Raw genomic sequence first — 17057 nt, 5'->3', positions numbered from 1 at the left:
CCTGTTAATTATGAAGCTCACTAGAGAGAAACGTGTTGCCTTGTCCAATTGTGCAATTTTGTGCTGAAAGCCTTCAAAAGAAAAGGCGACAACCGTCAATTTTACAGCAGTAACTCCATTTCACTCACACCCCCGTCATGCTAGTGTGTTTTTCTTCTGAGAGGAAGCAGAAGAAGAATTCTTGTTTGCGCTTGACCACTGAGCGATCTGCCCACAACCACCTTACGACATACGCTATATTGCCAAAAGTATTTGCTCACCCATCCAAATTATTGGAATCAGGTGTTCCAATCACTTCCATGGCCACAGGTGTATAAATTCAAGCACCTAGGCATGCAGACTGTTTTTACAAACATTTGTGAAAGAATGGGTCGCTCTCAGGAGCTCAGTGAATTCCAGCGTGGAACTGTGATAGGATGCCACCTGTGCAACAAATCCAGTCGTGAAATTTCCTCGCTCCTAAATATTCCACAGTCAACTGTCAGCTGTATTATAAGAAAATGGAAGTGTTTGGGAACGACAGCAACTCAGCCACGAAGAGGTAGGCCACGTAAACTGACGGAGCGGGGTCAGCGGATGCTGACGCGCATAGTGCGAAGAGGTCGCCAACTTTCTGCAGAGTCGATCACTACAGACCTCCAAACTTCATGTGGCCTTCAGATTAGCTCAAGAACAGTGCGCAGAGAGCTTCATGGAATGGGTTTCCATGGTCGAGCAGCTGCATCCAAGCCATACATCACCAAGTGCAATGCAAAGCGTCGGATGCGGTGGTGTAAAGCACGCCGCCACTGGACTCTAGAGCAGTGGAGACGCGTTCTCTGGAGTGACGAATCGCGCTTCTCCATCTGGCAATCTGATGGACGGGTCTGGGTTTGGCGGTTGCCAGGAGAACGGTACTTGTCTGACTGCATTGTGCCAAGTGTAAAGTTTGGTGGAGGGGGGATTATGGTGTGAGGTTGTTTTTCAGGAGCTGGGCTTGGCCCCTTAGTTCCAGTGAAAGGAACTCTGAATGCTTCAGCATACCAAGACATTTTGGACAATTCCATGCTCCCAACTTTGTGGGAACAGTTTGGAGCTGGCCCCTTCCTCTTCCAACATGACTGTGCACCAGTGCACAAAGCAAGGTCCATAAAGACATGGATGACAGAGTCTGGTGTGGATGAACTTGACTGGCCTGCACAGAGTCCTGACCTCAACCCGATAGAACACCTTTGGGATGAATTAGAGCGGAGACTGAGAGCCAGGCCTTCTCGTCCAACATCAGTGTGCGACCTCACAAATGCGCTTCTGGAAGAATGGTCAAAAATTCCCATAAACACACTCCTAAACCTTGTGGACAGCCTTCCCAGAAGAGTTGAAGCTGTTCTAGCTGCAAAGGGTGGACCGACGTCATATTGAACCCTATGGATTAGGAACGGGATGTCACTTAAGCTCATATGTGAGTCAAGGCAGGTGAGCAAATACTTTTGGCAATATAGTGTATTTGATTTTCTACCGACCCTACGATTCCTAATTGGGAGGTGGTTGTGAGAGGCTCATCGCCCCTCGTTACCCAATGTATACTACAGGAGGCACAAGGCACGATCAGGCTAAAGGTGGCCAGATTAAAAAATTCTCGCAAGACTGGAGAACTGACCCGATAGGGGCAAAAAATTTTTGTGTTTGCCCAGATTAGGTGATCTAAAGAGGTGTTTAGTAGGTTTTGTAGGTTTAAGAAGAGGCCATAGCATTTTCTAGAGCAGCGGTCCCCAACCTTTTTTGCACCACGGACCGCTATATGTCAGACAATATTTTCACGGACCGGCGGGGGGGTGGTTGGATACGATCAAGTAAAATGATAAAATCTAATACAAGCAGCATAAAAATAAAACAACAAGCCAGTCCCATCTAGGCGTAATCGGAGAAAATGACAGACGAAGTGTGCTCCTGATGTCCAGTCTGCTCCGTAGCTTTGTTTTGGTCGCTGTAACCACAGAAAATCCCGCTTCACAAAGATAGGATGTTATAGATAGGATGAGTCTTGACCTGAACTAACCTGTGACAAGAGGCACAGATGCACCGACTGATGTAATTGGGAGAGAATACCGCAATTTTTTATGTTTTTCAAAATAAAACATCACTCAGACTCTGATCGTCGATAAATTATATATATATATATATATATATATATATATATATATATATATATATGTGGTACCGGTCCTCGGCCCGGTGGTTGGGGACCGCTGTTCTAGAAGACAAAACTTCTTCCCACGAAGCAAAAATAGGTTGAAAAGATAATGATTTACATCCAAACAACATCTACATTTGGATGAAAAGTGAAAGATGAAAAGCCGTAATTTTCAGATTGTTGAAAAGACATTGAAAACTTGGATTCAATTTTAATTACTGGACTAAAGTGGGACAAAATCAGAGCGACTAAACACAGCCCAATTTTCAACAACTATTTTTTCAGTGTAGTCTTGTTTCTCTGACTGTGAGTGGCTGGATGTGCTCTCTTGCTCCTCGGAGCTCGTCTGCCTGGCTTTGTGTTTCCTGGACGGGGCCACATTTACAGTTGCCTTTTGTATCCCTGCTTTCTTTTCTGTCTGCTTCTGTCTCCTTGAACCCCAGTCGGCCTCAGCAGATGGCCGCTCACACTGAGCCTGGTTCTGCTGGAGGTTTCCTCCTGTTTAAAGGGAGTTTTTCCTCTCCACTGTCGCTACAAGCATGCTTAGTGTGAGGGACTGTATTTGAGTCAATGAGTCGATGCAATCAACTGGTTTTAATTAGATAGAAAACTTTGAATACATTTGACTGTATGATCTAGTGAACTGTAAAGTGCCTTGAGATGACAGGTGTTGTGAATTGGTGCTATATAAATAAAGTGGATTGAATTGAATTGTTTGTGTATTTCTTCCATCTTTCCATTAAGATGGCTGACTGAAAGAGCTTCCTTTACCCTCTTTGTTGTTTGTGAAGGGACTGTCTACTGGACGCTGTAAGCCGTTCCCAGGCTGTTTAAGTCATTACATGATAACATAGACGGTAACCAAATGGTGGCTTCTTATCAGAGTGGGGAACTCCAGTTTAATGGCTGCAGGCTTGAATGGAAAAACTGTTCAGGAATTATCCCAGCTGTGCTTTTGCTTTGCATAAAGGTGCTGCAGTTAACGGCTGAGGAACCTCCTGCTTCCTGTGTGTCTCTGAGTTAAATGCAGAACAGCAGCTTTTATATTTAACCGCTCCGTCGGCTTCCTGCCAAACGGACCAGCAGATAAACTGCAGCCACATCTGGTCCTCAGTGTGGGAATTTCCCGCCCTGGTTGTAAACAACATGACGTCAGCATCACACACCGAGAGCTCGCCGTGATTTCCTGAGGGCCGCACATCTGAAGGGTCAAACATCCCGTCGCATACTTCCCGTCCTGCTGTCACTGTATGGATACGACGGGCGGAACAACTGGAACAATTACTGAAAAATCAGCCTGCAGATCAGTTTCCAAGTATCTGTTGCTCCCTGATCATGTCTTTCTGTTCACATCGGGGGATGTTTTCTGCATCTGTTTGGGTATCTGACTCAGAAGAATTTCCAAATTAGGTTTATTTCAACATTTAGACATAGAAAAAACCTCAATGGGTAGCTAAAACTAGCATTCTTCTGCACCTAAACGTCTGTTTGGTTTTAAAGAATGCCTGGACGACCTTCAGCTTCTCTGCAACCAGTTAGGTTCTGTAACTTTGCACACGAGCTGCTGCCAGAGTCCCCAGAAACCGCAGGAAGCTGAGGAACGCTCTGTTCGTTACACAACGAAGAATCCTGCAATCAGGGAGGGCCAGACATTCAATCAGAAGGCGTTAGGAAACAAAAGGATGAAATGAAAGAGAAAAAAAACGCAGGATTATCAGAGGAATCCATTAGAAACCAGATGACAGAGTGGGAACAATGATGTGGTTTTCATGGGTGGATTTTTTTCTAAATGATTTTTCTCCATCAGAATGAAGCTGTTTTCTTAAAAACACGTTGACTCTCGCTTCCTACCCGGCCTCAGAGTACGCAGATCATGGTGGCAGGTCGGCGGCCAGGAAGATCACAAGCAGACAGATTATGTCCTGATCCGACAATACAACACCAAGAGCAAACAAACAGCCGAGGCAGTGAGAGATCAAACCACCAGACAGAGCATTTAGAGTTCCTAAGCAGAGGAACATTCCCATAATAAAAACATAGCTGGACCAGAAAACATGAATTGTTTTTTGGACTGAGATAATACTTAAAGAGACGGTGCTGCGTTGATGATTTGGATCTTTATCCCACTGAAAGATGCAAAAATGTCAGGTTTTTTTGCTTCGCTGTCAGTTTTTTTTATTTCAAGGGTCCCAACAGAAACGGGCCCACAGCATCACAGATGCTATGGAAGATATTTAACAGCTGTTCTCCTTTATTTCCATCATATTTTTACATATCTATCTAAAATGTCTGTAGAATGAAAACAGATTGAAACTGAGGATCAGATTCCCTGTTTGTGTTCTTAAACTTCACCAATAAAGCTGATTCTGATTATATTCTCCTGATGCAGCGTATTAAAACAGAAGCATAGAGTACCTGGAGAGAACCCTCATATGAATACGGAGAAAAACAAATTAACTGCCTGGGAAAAGTCCCCAGGCTATGAATCAAAAAGAGGATCTTCTTCCTTTACTGCTCCATCATGCAGCCTGGAAAACCCCCTTTTTTAAAGATTTCCAGAGGACTTCACCATTGAAATTCACCAGAGCTATAGTGAAACTGACAATGCCCCCGTGCATGGGAGCTGGATGTTGGAATACATTGGGTAAAAGTGAAAAAAACATTTATTTCACCTTTCTGATTCCTGATCCTCCACGGACGGGTTTGGTCGTTGGATCGCCAACTTGAAGAGGGAGGATTTGCCATCGAACTTCTGGCCAGAGAAAAAACCCGTAATATGTAGCCAACATTTGGAAGAAGAATGTTTTCAAGATGACTTGGATAATAGCGCGTTGTGACAAACACCAGATACAGCACTGGGACTTGATCAACAGCCGATACCGCACCGTGACGTCACAAACCAGTAGGTGGCAGTAGTGTTCTTTGACAAACATGGATGCCTCCAGTAAAGCACATTCACATGAAAATTACTCTGAATTAACAACATTTATCATTTATTGAACAGGATGTAATAATTTCATATTTAAAGTACTTTTAGAAGTTTGAATTCTGAACCTTTTCTCTGACTGAAGCATAAAACCGATGTTATATAAATAGTTTGCAGCGTGGATAGATTTTATTTAGTAGGACTAAGAGCAATATGTCCTTTTTGTGTTGTAAAGGTTTCTGACTCTGGTCCAAACCGGTCCATTAAATAATAATGCCACTTTATAGCTCTGACTGCTGATCTGGCCAGTATGGATCAGGAGATGTTCTCTCACAGCTTTATCTCCACTTATGAGGACCAATAAACCTCTGCCTTGGTTTAATAAAATGTTCAGTTTTGCGGCTGTGAGACAGGCCTCTGTGTCCCACCATGTTTCCACTGCAGGGAAATTGAAAGTCGTGAAATATTGAAAGAAACGGTTAAAATCTGTTTATTATTTTTGTGTCCGTCAGGAAATTTCTACTAGAGCAGCAAAAGGAGCAGAACTAGGGAGGTGATCAGGAACATCAGGTGTCACCAGAGGGAAATTGAATCATCCAGCCATTTTCCATCTGCAGCAATGGGCGAGAGGCGGGGTCCACCCTGGACAGGTCGCCAGTCCATCGTAGGGCAACAGAGACCCACAGAGACAAACAACCATTCATGCACACACTCACTCCTAAGGAGATTTTAGAGAAGCCAATTCACCTAACAGTCATGTTTTTGGAATGAGGGAGGAAGCTAGCCTCGTGAGACCATCCTGATCTCGCGAGCTTTTAAGGTTTCGCTAATCAGGCTGGAGACTCTCCGTTAAAGAAAAAAAAAACGAACGTCCAATCAGCGTTGGCTTTGAGGCGGGTTGAGGTGTGACGCAACGAGAAGCGTGACAGTTCAGTCTAAAGAACATGGCGGCTTCAGCCGATGAAACTAGCGTTAGCGTGGCTATCGAGCAAGTTTTATCGGAATTACAGAGTATTTCTTCACTGAAAGGAGAGCAAAAAAACTGCTCTGGAGGCTTTTCTCAGAGGAAAAGATGTTTTTGCTCTTCTCCCGACTGGTTTCGGCAAGAGTTTGATCTATCAATTGGCTCCTCTTCACCGTCGCTCTGTTAGTACGTCATATGCTTCGTTGATCTCATTGGTTTATTTGGCCCGTCTATCACCAACATAGGCCAATCAGCTAACCAGTATTTTCGCCCCTTCCCAAAATTACTTCAACGGAAGGTTTCCAGATGGATATGTGGAGCAAATCCATCTGGCGGAGTCAGGTTAGGAGGAAGCAGGAGTACCCGGAGAGAACCCACGCATGCTCAGGGAGAACATTCAAACTCCATGCAGAAAAACCCTGCACCGGGAATTGACCCAGAACCTTTTTGCTGCAAGGCAGCAGTGCTACCCACCATGTCACTGAGCAAGCAGGAAATTAAATCACATAAATAAAACAGATTCATCTGTGTTCTTAAATTAAAACCTGGAAGTTTGTCATGGAACAATTCATCCTTCTCTTATTCTCTCTGTTCTTACAGTTTTCCAATTGGTTTATGACCTACAGCCGGATAAGACCGGGTTTGAATAATTTTCCAAACCCATCGGAGCCCAAACCTGCTGAGCAGCGAATGAAAAGCCTGTGGTTTGAATAAGGACAGCACAGCAGCAGATCTCCAACCTCCCTTTTTTTTTTTTGTAGGGATGGAAAGATGCGTCCAGGATAAGAGGAAAAGTTTTCCAATTTCAGCAAATTCTCTTAGTATTTTGTGAAAAGGCTCAGATCAGTAGCCAAACAGGAGAAATTAGACCCGATAAATAAAAAAGTGGCACCGAAACGGGAGAAGATCTTCCCAACGCCGCTGCAGCTTCATCTGGAAGCGCTTCGGATCTGAACACTGATGGTCTGTTTCTGGGCTTCTACAGGATTAACATTCATGACAACATGAAGGCCGTGGAGCCATGGGCGAGCAAGGCTGTACGGTATGGTGTGGTAACCCGGGGAGAGAGAGAGGGAGAGTAATTGGAAGCAGCTGCTGAGCGGGAAGTGTTGCTTCTGATTGGCTGTTTGGAAGCTGCTCTGCCAACGGTGACGTACTGTAGAACATCCAGGCCGGACCTCGGCTTCCCATCACAACAGTTAGAAACATACAAAACTAAATTAAGTCATAAGTCAAATATTTTCTAAAAGAATCAACATCGAGAAGAAAAGTTTCAATCCGTTAACTAACGAACATGAAGCATCTGCTAAAGTAACATCTGGAAACGTCTAACTCAGATTGGATTTAGGTCTGGACTTTGACTAGGCCACCCTGAGCCATGAACCTGCTCTGATCTAAAGCATCCATCTCTATCTGGATGTTCAGGTTGGTTCTCCTTCCAGGTCCTCACCATCAGCCTCCAACTGGTTTTTCTCTCTGGATTGCCTTGGTTTAGCCCCATCCCTCCTCAACCACAGCATGATTCTCCCATCACCATGCTTCATTGTGGAGATACTGTTAGATTTGAGTCAAAGTGTTTTGCCTTTAGGCCTAAAGCTTCAGTTTCAATCTGATCCCAGGGGAGCATCCATTTCCATCTTTGTTGGTTGTCTTTTTCCCAATTTCTGAGACCTTTGACTAGCAGCTGTCCCACCTGCACTGCAGCTCCTCCAGAGCCTCTTGGCTTCTTCTCCCTGCCATCAATTCGTATCCATTTTTTTAGTAGCTGCGCCATCTGTCTCCACATTCAGATGATGGAAGGCTGGGATACTGTTTTAGAACCTAGTGCTCCTTTCACACATAGCAGGGGCAGTAGGAGAAAACTACGGAAAACCTGGCAAAAACGCTGGCATACTTTGGATAAGTTATGGGTCCGTTTTGTATAAATTATAGGTCGACATTCGGCAAGTACGTCTAGAAATTTTGCTCAAATATCTGGACGTATCCCAGCGTATGCCAGACGTGGGCCTTAAGTTACAGGTAAGTTTTCTGATTGTTGACATACGTTAAGTGTAAGTTACTCATAAGTCGTGGCATTTAACTTATCCTAAACCTATGGGTAACTTGCTGATGAAGATTCTCAGTCATCCAGGTCATAGTCATTCCGTAAAAATTAAAAAAATATCCACTGGACTTGGTTTCCAAGATTTGAAGACGTTTCTCCACCTCTCCAGGAAGCTTTCTCAATTCAAATGTCTGGATCTGCAGTGAGTTTGAGTCTTATGTGGACAAAGCCTTGTATTGCTTGGGTAATTTGCATGTTTCCAAGCAATACAACTCAAAGAAAGCTTCCTGGAGGGGTGGCGAAACGTCTTCAAATCTTGAAAACCAAGTCCAGTAGATATTTTTTGAATTTTTACAGAATGACTATGGGTAACTTGTGCATAACTTAAACGTAACATATAAAGAACTAATCTCCAACCCATAACAACGTATCTGATGTGTTCCAGACGAGCGCTGAACGTGTTTCTAACTTCCAGCTACTGTATAATGGCGTATTGGCAGCATTTTGGTATAAAGGGGGTTCACAGGAGGAAACCGTCAGTTCGACTGCTCCTGAGAGGAGCGGCTTAAACTGATGCATCTTAATGCCCATGAAATGATGCTTCATTACACTGCTGTGCGTTATGCATAGGTTAGGCTGTCATTGGACAGAAGTTCTGGGCTCGTTAAGAATACACTATATGCCCAAAATTGAAAAATTAAATAGAAAGTTCAGTGTATGCCGGCGTTTTAAGAGATTCTGGGACATCAGGCATACGCTGGCTAAATCGACAAGGTACTTTAAGGTAGTTACTTTACTTGGATTTTCACTTTATTTGGATTTAGTTTTTACATATGCATATATATACATACAGATATATATACAGAAGAGCTATACGTGTATATATTTTATCACTTTTTATTCTTATTTTTGTTTTATCTTTATTATATTGTATAGTTGGATGCGTGTATATATTATATTAAACTGTAACTGGAGCGTGTAACAAAAGTAATTTCCCTCTGGGATTATTAAAGTATTTCTGATTCTGATTCTGAAGGAGTGACAGGGCCCTTACCCAACTTTAAACTGAACCAGAACTTCCTCCCTGACCCATCTGCTGGGTTCCTCAAAGGTATAGTGGAGGATTTTCGCAATTTTTTTAAAAGACCCACCCTCTTCACTTTAAAAAAAAATATGCACATGCACAACCCTGCACCCACTCCCAAGAGGGAACACCTATTAATCTGTGCGAGAGCGTGCATGAGTCAATTTCTCCTCGTGCATGATCTGTTTAAAAGTTGTGCTTGCATCACTCATACAAGCTTACTTTCGAAAAGAAGATTTGCAATTTTTTCACTATGTCAGAATCACCAACAGCAAGTGAAAATAGGAACGAGCACGTAGGACGGCCTTACGTAAACATAGAATCACCAGAATGATTCACAATAAGGAGGACCTGTTATTTTGATGATCCACCTGGAAAAAGAACATCCTCCACTATGCCTTTCACCTTCATGATGTCACAATGCTGCTTGTTCTCTAACGCTGTTTGAAGAACCTGTCAGCAAAGAGCTGCATTTAGATCCAGAATAAAGCAGACAGCTGGAATGTGAGCAGATGATTTCTTTCGACAGCTGATTGGAATGGATTTTATTTCCTGGAATCAGAGTAATGCGACCGTATAATTTGGTTGAATTGTTTCTCTAAAGTGCTTTAAGATGAAATGTTGTGAATTTGAGATTTAGCAAGGAATTTCACAACCAAAAGTTTGCAGTAATGTTTTAATCACTGTGATCTTTTAAGAAGCTGTCAGAATCTCTTCTCTTCAAGCAGGTACATGTATGAATGTATCCATGTATGTCCTAAAGGTAGCTTAGGATTAGCATAAGGTCACAAAGGAAGTCATAAAAACAATAAATCCTGTTAACAGGACAGATCCCATCCTGAACACAAAGAAAACTGGAAGGGTTGAAATTGACTGGATTTATTAAATAATATAAAATACTTTGAGTTTTTAGGTGTAATATTTCTTTTTAGTTGTTGATCTTTGGTTTATTTTCCATTCTGTGCAGCGTTGGGCACGTTACTTTGAAAAAGTAATTAGTTATAGTTACTAGTTACTTCTCCCAAAAAGTAATTGAGTTAGTAACTGAGTTACTCCACGACCTGAGTAACGTGCAGTAACGGGGTGTCGGCAATTGTAACTGCATTATAGTTACAGTAAGAGTAATCATTTTTTAGTAACTCCCATCATTGATTCTGTGTTATATTTAAGCAGTCTTTAGTTACTCTCTGTTGCCCCCTGGTGTCTGTATCCTTTCCCCTAGCTCCCTTCTAGTCTCTTCCATCCACACCTGCTCCATATCATCTTAATACCCCAGTCTATGTTCTGTCTCCCATATATACTCTCCCTGTGCAGTTCTTCAGTGCTGGTTCCTTGTTGTTTGTTAGTTGCTTCCTCGTCTCTGACTTTACACCATTTTCCTGATGTTTGCTGGTTTTTTGGGGGTTCTCTGCATTTTTGTGCTTTGGATGTTTGCTTCAGTTTGCATTAAATCTATAAGAACTCTTCTGCTTTTGGGCCGTCAGGCAATCTCACTTGTTGACAGAACCAAACTCTTTAAATTAGCTTTCTCTCAAAGGTTCTGTACCTTTTTTCCCCCATATTTGATAGAACTTTATTGATAAAAATATAGACAATCCAATTATCCCGAAGCTTGATAAAAAAGCTTCCTGGATGGGAAGCGACACGGGAAACAAACTTGGAAACAAAGGCCAGTGGATTGTTGTTTTTTTTTACTTTTTTGGAATGACTTTGACCTGGATGACTGAGGATCTTCACCAGAAGAATCCAATTAAAAATAAACAGGGTTTAAAGATCTCCACAAACAGGTATGCTAGGTTTTTTTATGCAAAAAAGTTTGGAGTTTGAGTATAAATTAAAACATTGAACTTGCTAACGTTTTTTAACTGGTAAATTTCACAGAAAAAGATTTAAAAATTAATCCGAAATCAGAATTTATCATAAAAAATGGCAGCGCTCAGCCCTGCAGCAGGATAACTCAACTTCTCTGCTTTTCTATTTAATCTAACTGTCTGTATAAAGTTGCTATACAAGTAAAATTAATTTAATAGAAGACATTTTCAACCAAACCTAAATTTATCATAGAAACAGGCTGAATAGATCCGCCCTATGGATCAGGATGGATAGAAATCAGTGTCTAATGTCTCACCAGCTGCTCCTGCAGCCAAATAAATCAGGTTTACCAGAGTTTCTATCATAAATGCATCCATCCTAACATTATTGGGTCTATATGTTCAGATTTAGAGCCCCATTCGGACCCCTGAGCTGATTCTCAGGACCAAACACAACAATTTAAAGACACGTTGGACCAACCCTCCCAAAGCAGCTCTCTGCAGACAGAAGACTCCTGAAATTACAGCTGCAGGCTGTAAATAAACCTCATTATGATGAGCTGCACTCAGAACGTTTCCTCTCAGTAATCATGCAGCGTAAATATGAGTCTGAGGGGGAGATGCTCTTTAATTCAGCCGCTTGTGGAGAAAAAATGCTGAATTACAGATTCCAAGTGAATCTCTGCTCGCTCCAACAGAGGTGCTTCATTAAAGACGTTTTCCTTTTTTTAACCTCCTGCATCTGCAGCTTTTATTTGTCTGCATGCTGAAGATTTTATAGCTGCAAGATGAAGTTTAGTTATGTTGGAGCAAACTGGGATTAAATCATGTTTGGTAAAAAAAATCCGATGTAATGAACCTAAAGGGGTTCAACCTGTGATCGCTGACTGACTGAGAAAATAAAACCTTAAAATCACAGTTTAATAAAACTAGATAAATGCTCATTAATAAAGAGTTTACAGCATCCAATGACTGAAACAGAAAAACATTCATTTCAGATTTAACATTTATATCATACAGTTAGAAATGAAAAGCATTTTCTAATTGCAATTCAAATTGAATTATTAAAGAGAATTATTAAGTAGTATTTATTAATCCACTATTAAATGGTGAATTAGTGAAAACAAATAGTGGGGGAGTGGTGGTGTAGTGATTAGGGCATAGAGCTTGGAATCCAGAGGTTTTGAGTTCGAGCCCCACTCCCACAGACTGCCGCTCTGGGTCCCTGAGAAAGACCTTTAACCCCAATGCCAATTTAACTAGTATTTTTACTCTTAAAATAAGATAATTAGATAAAATGCACTTGAAATAAGACAATGCTATTGTGTTTTCTTATTTTAAATGTCAATTGTCTTGTTCCATTGGCGAAATGTCACTTTTACCTCCTCAATCCAAGAACAAATGCACTTTTTTTAAGGAAAAAATTACTTATCTTCCTGCTTCAGCAGATAGAGGATCCTCCATCTTTATTAATAGATCAGAGCCCGTTGTCATAAAGTGACTTTCACAGGTAGGGACAGTCAGAGGGGACCAGTGGACACGACAGGGGACAGAATAGCAACTTTTATTCACTCGATCCGTTCATTGTTAAGATGACCAGAGACCTCCTCACTGTACCTCACAGTAGTTGGTCCATAAATCCTGCTCACTGTTTTAAAGAATCTCAAACATGCAGTTTCACCACCTGACTGCAGCGGAGCAACAATACCAACCCTGTTCTGATCCAATTAGCCCCATTAGCCAGAAGCCGCTGGACTTTGAGTTCTAATGGAGTTCTGCTCCACAGAGCCTGATCTTATCAGCTCGGTCTCGTGCGCAAACAAAGCCGCTCTGAGGTGTTCTGCCCGGAGTCAGACGGCTTACAGGAGAAACAACCGGCCGGCTGGAACCAAGCCGGTTCTGCAGAACCACATGAAGGGAAAACTAAAATCCAATCTATAGATCTACGTCTGGATCCTGATTGTTTCTGATCATAACAAAATAAAGTCAAAATAAAAATAAATGAACGACTTTCAGGAAAGTTTCCTTTAAAAATTAGCTGCAGAAATCAGATCCTTGAGATATCGGTTCTGATCCCGTCATTGGTCCAGAGAGCTGCTGCCAGCCTCCATCCACAGGCTGCTGAGCATCTGGAGAGCCTGGACCAAACACTGGACTGACGGAGCGCCAACGGTCCAAAAAACAAGCTTCTATCGTTCAGGGAGATCCCAGATGACCTTTGACCTCCCTGATCACTGAGGCGGTGCAGTTATTGATCAGTGTGGGCTCCGGGGAGAAGCAGACAACCAGTGAGGCTTTACTTCCGCTGCTTTAACTGGGACCAGCAGGAAGGTAGAGAATTCTACAAAAACCCGTCAGTCACAGACGGTTAGAACTTCCTGGTAAATCAGCCGAGGCTCGCTCAGTTCGGACCCAGAACGCCTGTGAAAGGCGGCTGTCGAGCATCGACACAGATTATTTTCAATTCAGACTTTGACTAGGACAATGAAGCTGCTCCTGTTTCTCCGACCAAAGACCACAATCCGACCTAAAAAGACAGTTTCTTCAGAACGTTTGTGTGTTCTGGAATAAAATCTCCTAAAACATGTTTCCGGATCGACAAGTTCAATCCGCTCCCTGCTGAAACAGAACCGGGTCGCAATCATTCAAGGTTTCCTCACCGCCACCCGATACAAAAAGAAACCCCCAGAACCTAAAAAGACAGCTTCTTCAGGACGTTTGTGTGTTCTGCAATCAGATCTCTTAAAACATGTTTCCGGATCGACAGCGGCCCTAAAAAAGTTCAACCCGCTCCCTGCTGAAACAGAACCAGGTCGCAATGATTCAAGGTTTCCTCACCGCCTCCCGATACAAAAAGAAACCCACAGAACCTAAAAAATCATCTTCTTCAGCTTCTTCAGAACCTTTTTCAGAACCTTCTTCAGCTTCTTCAGAACCTAAAAAGACAGCTTCTTCAGGACGTTTGTGTGTTCTGGAATCAGATTTCCTAAAACATGTTTCCGGATCGACAGCGGTCCTAAAAAAGTTCAACCCGCTCCCTGCTGAAACAGAACCAGGTCGCAATGATTCAAGGTTTCCTCACCGCCTCCCGATACAAAAAGAAACCCCCAGAACCTAAAAAAACATCTTCTTCAGCTTCTTCAGAACCTTTTTCAGAACCTTCTTCAGCTTCTTCAGAACCTAAAAAGACAGCTTCTTCAGGACGTTTGTGTGTTCTGGAATCAGATTTCCTAAAACGTGTTTCCGGATCGACAGCGGTCCTAAAAAAGTTAAACCCACTCCCTGCTGAAACAGAACCGGGTCGCAATGATTCAAGGTTTCTTCACCGCCACCCGATACAAAAACATGCCCAAAACATTTCTACTGAGCATTTTACCCAATACATCGTTAAATAGAAAAAAGAAAATTATTCAATTACTGATTATGATAGCAAAGAAAATAATCTTTTTGCTAAAGCCACAACCCCCGAGCACCGACCTTTGGTGGGACAGAGTTAAGGAAGCGATCGGAATGGAAAAAATAACAGCAAAAGAACAGTTAAAGATAAATTGTTTCAAGAGACATGGAGATAGAAAAACCTTAACTGCTCTGGAATTTTAACTGTAAAAATGTTCATCTTTGGAATACAGAACGTGATGGATTCACATATTAAAATGTCCTCTCTAAATTTTTGGAAAAGTTTTTTTTTTTTCCCTTTAATTATGTATTTGTATTTGTTTCGACTTTTGTAATTTGTTTTGTTTGTATTTATAAATCAATACCTTTGGGAAAGGAAAAAGAAAACCATTTAAGAAATTCTGTAAAGAAACTATTTATGTCTTTACCAAATAAAAATGAATTGAAAAAAAAAAAAAGAAGAACCTGCCCAGAAAGACTTCATTAGGTAACCATGGCAACCATAAAGACAGGGCTGCCCGGTCCCTAACATGGAGATTCTGTTGGGGTTTTAGGACCTTAATATGTCCCCCCCTGAGGTTCCAGGGTCCCTGAGGGACCCCGTTTAGCTTTAATGAGTCTGCTCAATACCGACAAAAAAGACCCCCCAACTACCCCCCCAAAAAAGGTCACAGCTGCTGGACTTTAAACTCCCATCCAGGAGATCCTCAGTGAAGCAACAAGAGGACCGAAGACCTTCTTTGGGCTTTAGAGGGAAAATAATCAGGACATTAAAAAAATAAAACATACTGGATGAGACTAAAGGGATCTCAATTCAAAAATACTTTATTCATCACAAAGGGAAATTAAATAATGTTTGTAGATTTTAATGTAAAACCCTAAAGAAACAGAGTGAAACGAATCTACGGTTTTTTAAATTTCATTTCAGGAAAAAAGAAGAAAAAAAAATTCCAAGCCAACTTTGCTCTCATGTGAAAAAGATGAGAGAAAAAGAGTTATAAGTTCTAAAGAGAACCTGTCTGGCAACATGAAGTAGGCCAGCAGAGTTTGGCGTGGGAGATGACGCTTCTCTTTAGATCTCAATGTCCAAAAATCATGACAGAAAGAATATTTAGTACAAATATTGATGGTTAAAAAGGAATTTTAGGGGACCAACCAAGGACCAGCCAAGAGCTCATTAAGGAAAGTGGGGAAATTTTGAATGGCTACTACTGTAAACCCAAAAGACGAGAAATAAGCGATGATTTGTGGTCAAAATTCTGCCCCAAAATAACCCAACGATCTGCTATATGGAAGGTATGAAGGTATACTACAGTTTTATAGCGGCCTAGTCAAAGTCCAGAATTAAATCCAAGCTGCTGCTGGACCCAAAACAGGCAGATCATCCTGGAAAAGCCTCAAATTAAATAAACTCTCTGAAGCGGAGTGGCTCAAAATTCTTCCAAGGTGACATAAAAGTAGCATCAAGACAGAACCAGTTTTTCGGTTTATTTCTTTTTCAAGATTGATCTAAATTCTTTTGTCTCATAATAATAATGTTTGCATTAGTTCGATGATCCTAAAGCTTGAAATTTGACCAAACGGTAAAAACAAAAAGCTAAATCTCAAATAAAAAGAAGAGAAAAGAGGAAACTTGGGGGTAAAAACTTCTTCACATCTCTGAAGACATTAAAACTTTTAACTCAACTTCAGAAAAAGTTTCTCTCAACGCCTGATAGTAAAATAAACTCTTCCTACTTTTCATTTCTAACCAGCAGAGTTTGTTTAATGAAATATGATCTTTTGATGTACTAATAAGTGAAGCTTTCAGCAAATATTAGCCCAAGAAATATCTTAAAACAACCAACCATAAAAATGATCCGTCCTGATTCTGTAGCGCTTCTAACTCCTCAGAAATGTCATGAAATAACTTGTGTTATAAATTCTGGGGCTGGTAACCAGTCAGACCAGTAGGTTTCTGCAGATTAAAGTCATTAAACCAGTCTGTAAAGAATCAGCAGGAAGCATCTGCTCCCAGCTGCAGGTTTGATCCACAGAACAGCTGCTTGAGGAGAACAAGCTGCGTTCAAAGTGAGAAATCCTCAATGGTTATTCAGAACCAGCAGACCCAGAGGAACCGAACAGAACCTCTAAAGCCACAGAGATCCTCTCTGCTGCTACAGATCCTCTGCAGAAGGAAACCAGGGAGGAAATCAGAACCACTCACCGACAGAAGAAACGGTTCCCTTGGTCTCTGCTCACTTGTTGCCTCCAGTCTGAGTTGGACGCTCCTGGTTCCTGTGTTCTGACAGCAGGAAGGCGGGTTCTGCTCCAGGAGGAGGAGGAGTTGGTCTCAGCAGACCACACCTCTGTGACTGCAAACAATATGAGCATGTCCTCATCAGATATGTTCACACCTAAAAACACCCGTTCTGCTCACCATCTGCTGGGTTTTTATCTGGACCTCCTTTCCAGACCCACCTACCCTCAGTCAGCGACCCTCAGATCCAAGCCTTCAGCTTCGACTGGTTTCATTTCACGTCCTCTGAGCAGAAGCAATAGGTTCTACCCAGCTGAAGCCTGCTGATCTATTAAAAGAAACGGCCTAAACACAGTCACCTGGTGTTTCATCCACACACCTTTCAAATGAGGCTTTAAAATTGGCTCAAAATTATTTTTTCAC

At 41.9% G+C, this 17057-nt stretch overlaps 1 protein-coding gene across 1 annotated transcript in view; it reads right to left on the bottom strand.

Annotated features, from left to right (window-relative positions):
• LOC119789412 (T-lymphoma invasion and metastasis-inducing protein 2) overlaps positions 1-16682 on the bottom strand; it is a 75998-nt gene extending 59316 nt beyond the window's left edge. Inside the window, exon 1 of the mRNA XM_038294289.1 lies at positions 16602-16682. The gene's annotated coding sequence lies outside the window, so the exon portion shown is untranslated. The remainder of the gene's footprint in view (positions 1-16601) is intronic.
• Positions 16683-17057: the final 375 nt, after the last annotated feature.

The sequence above is a fragment of the Cyprinodon tularosa genome, unplaced genomic scaffold (assembly GCF_016077235.1).
Source record: "Cyprinodon tularosa strain WSP-4 unplaced genomic scaffold, ASM1607723v1 ctg338, whole genome shotgun sequence".
Classification (NCBI taxonomy): Eukaryota; Metazoa; Chordata; class Actinopteri; order Cyprinodontiformes; family Cyprinodontidae; genus Cyprinodon; species Cyprinodon tularosa.
The sequence above is the reverse complement of the archived record's forward strand: the minus strand, read 5'-3'. Positions and strand labels throughout refer to the sequence as shown.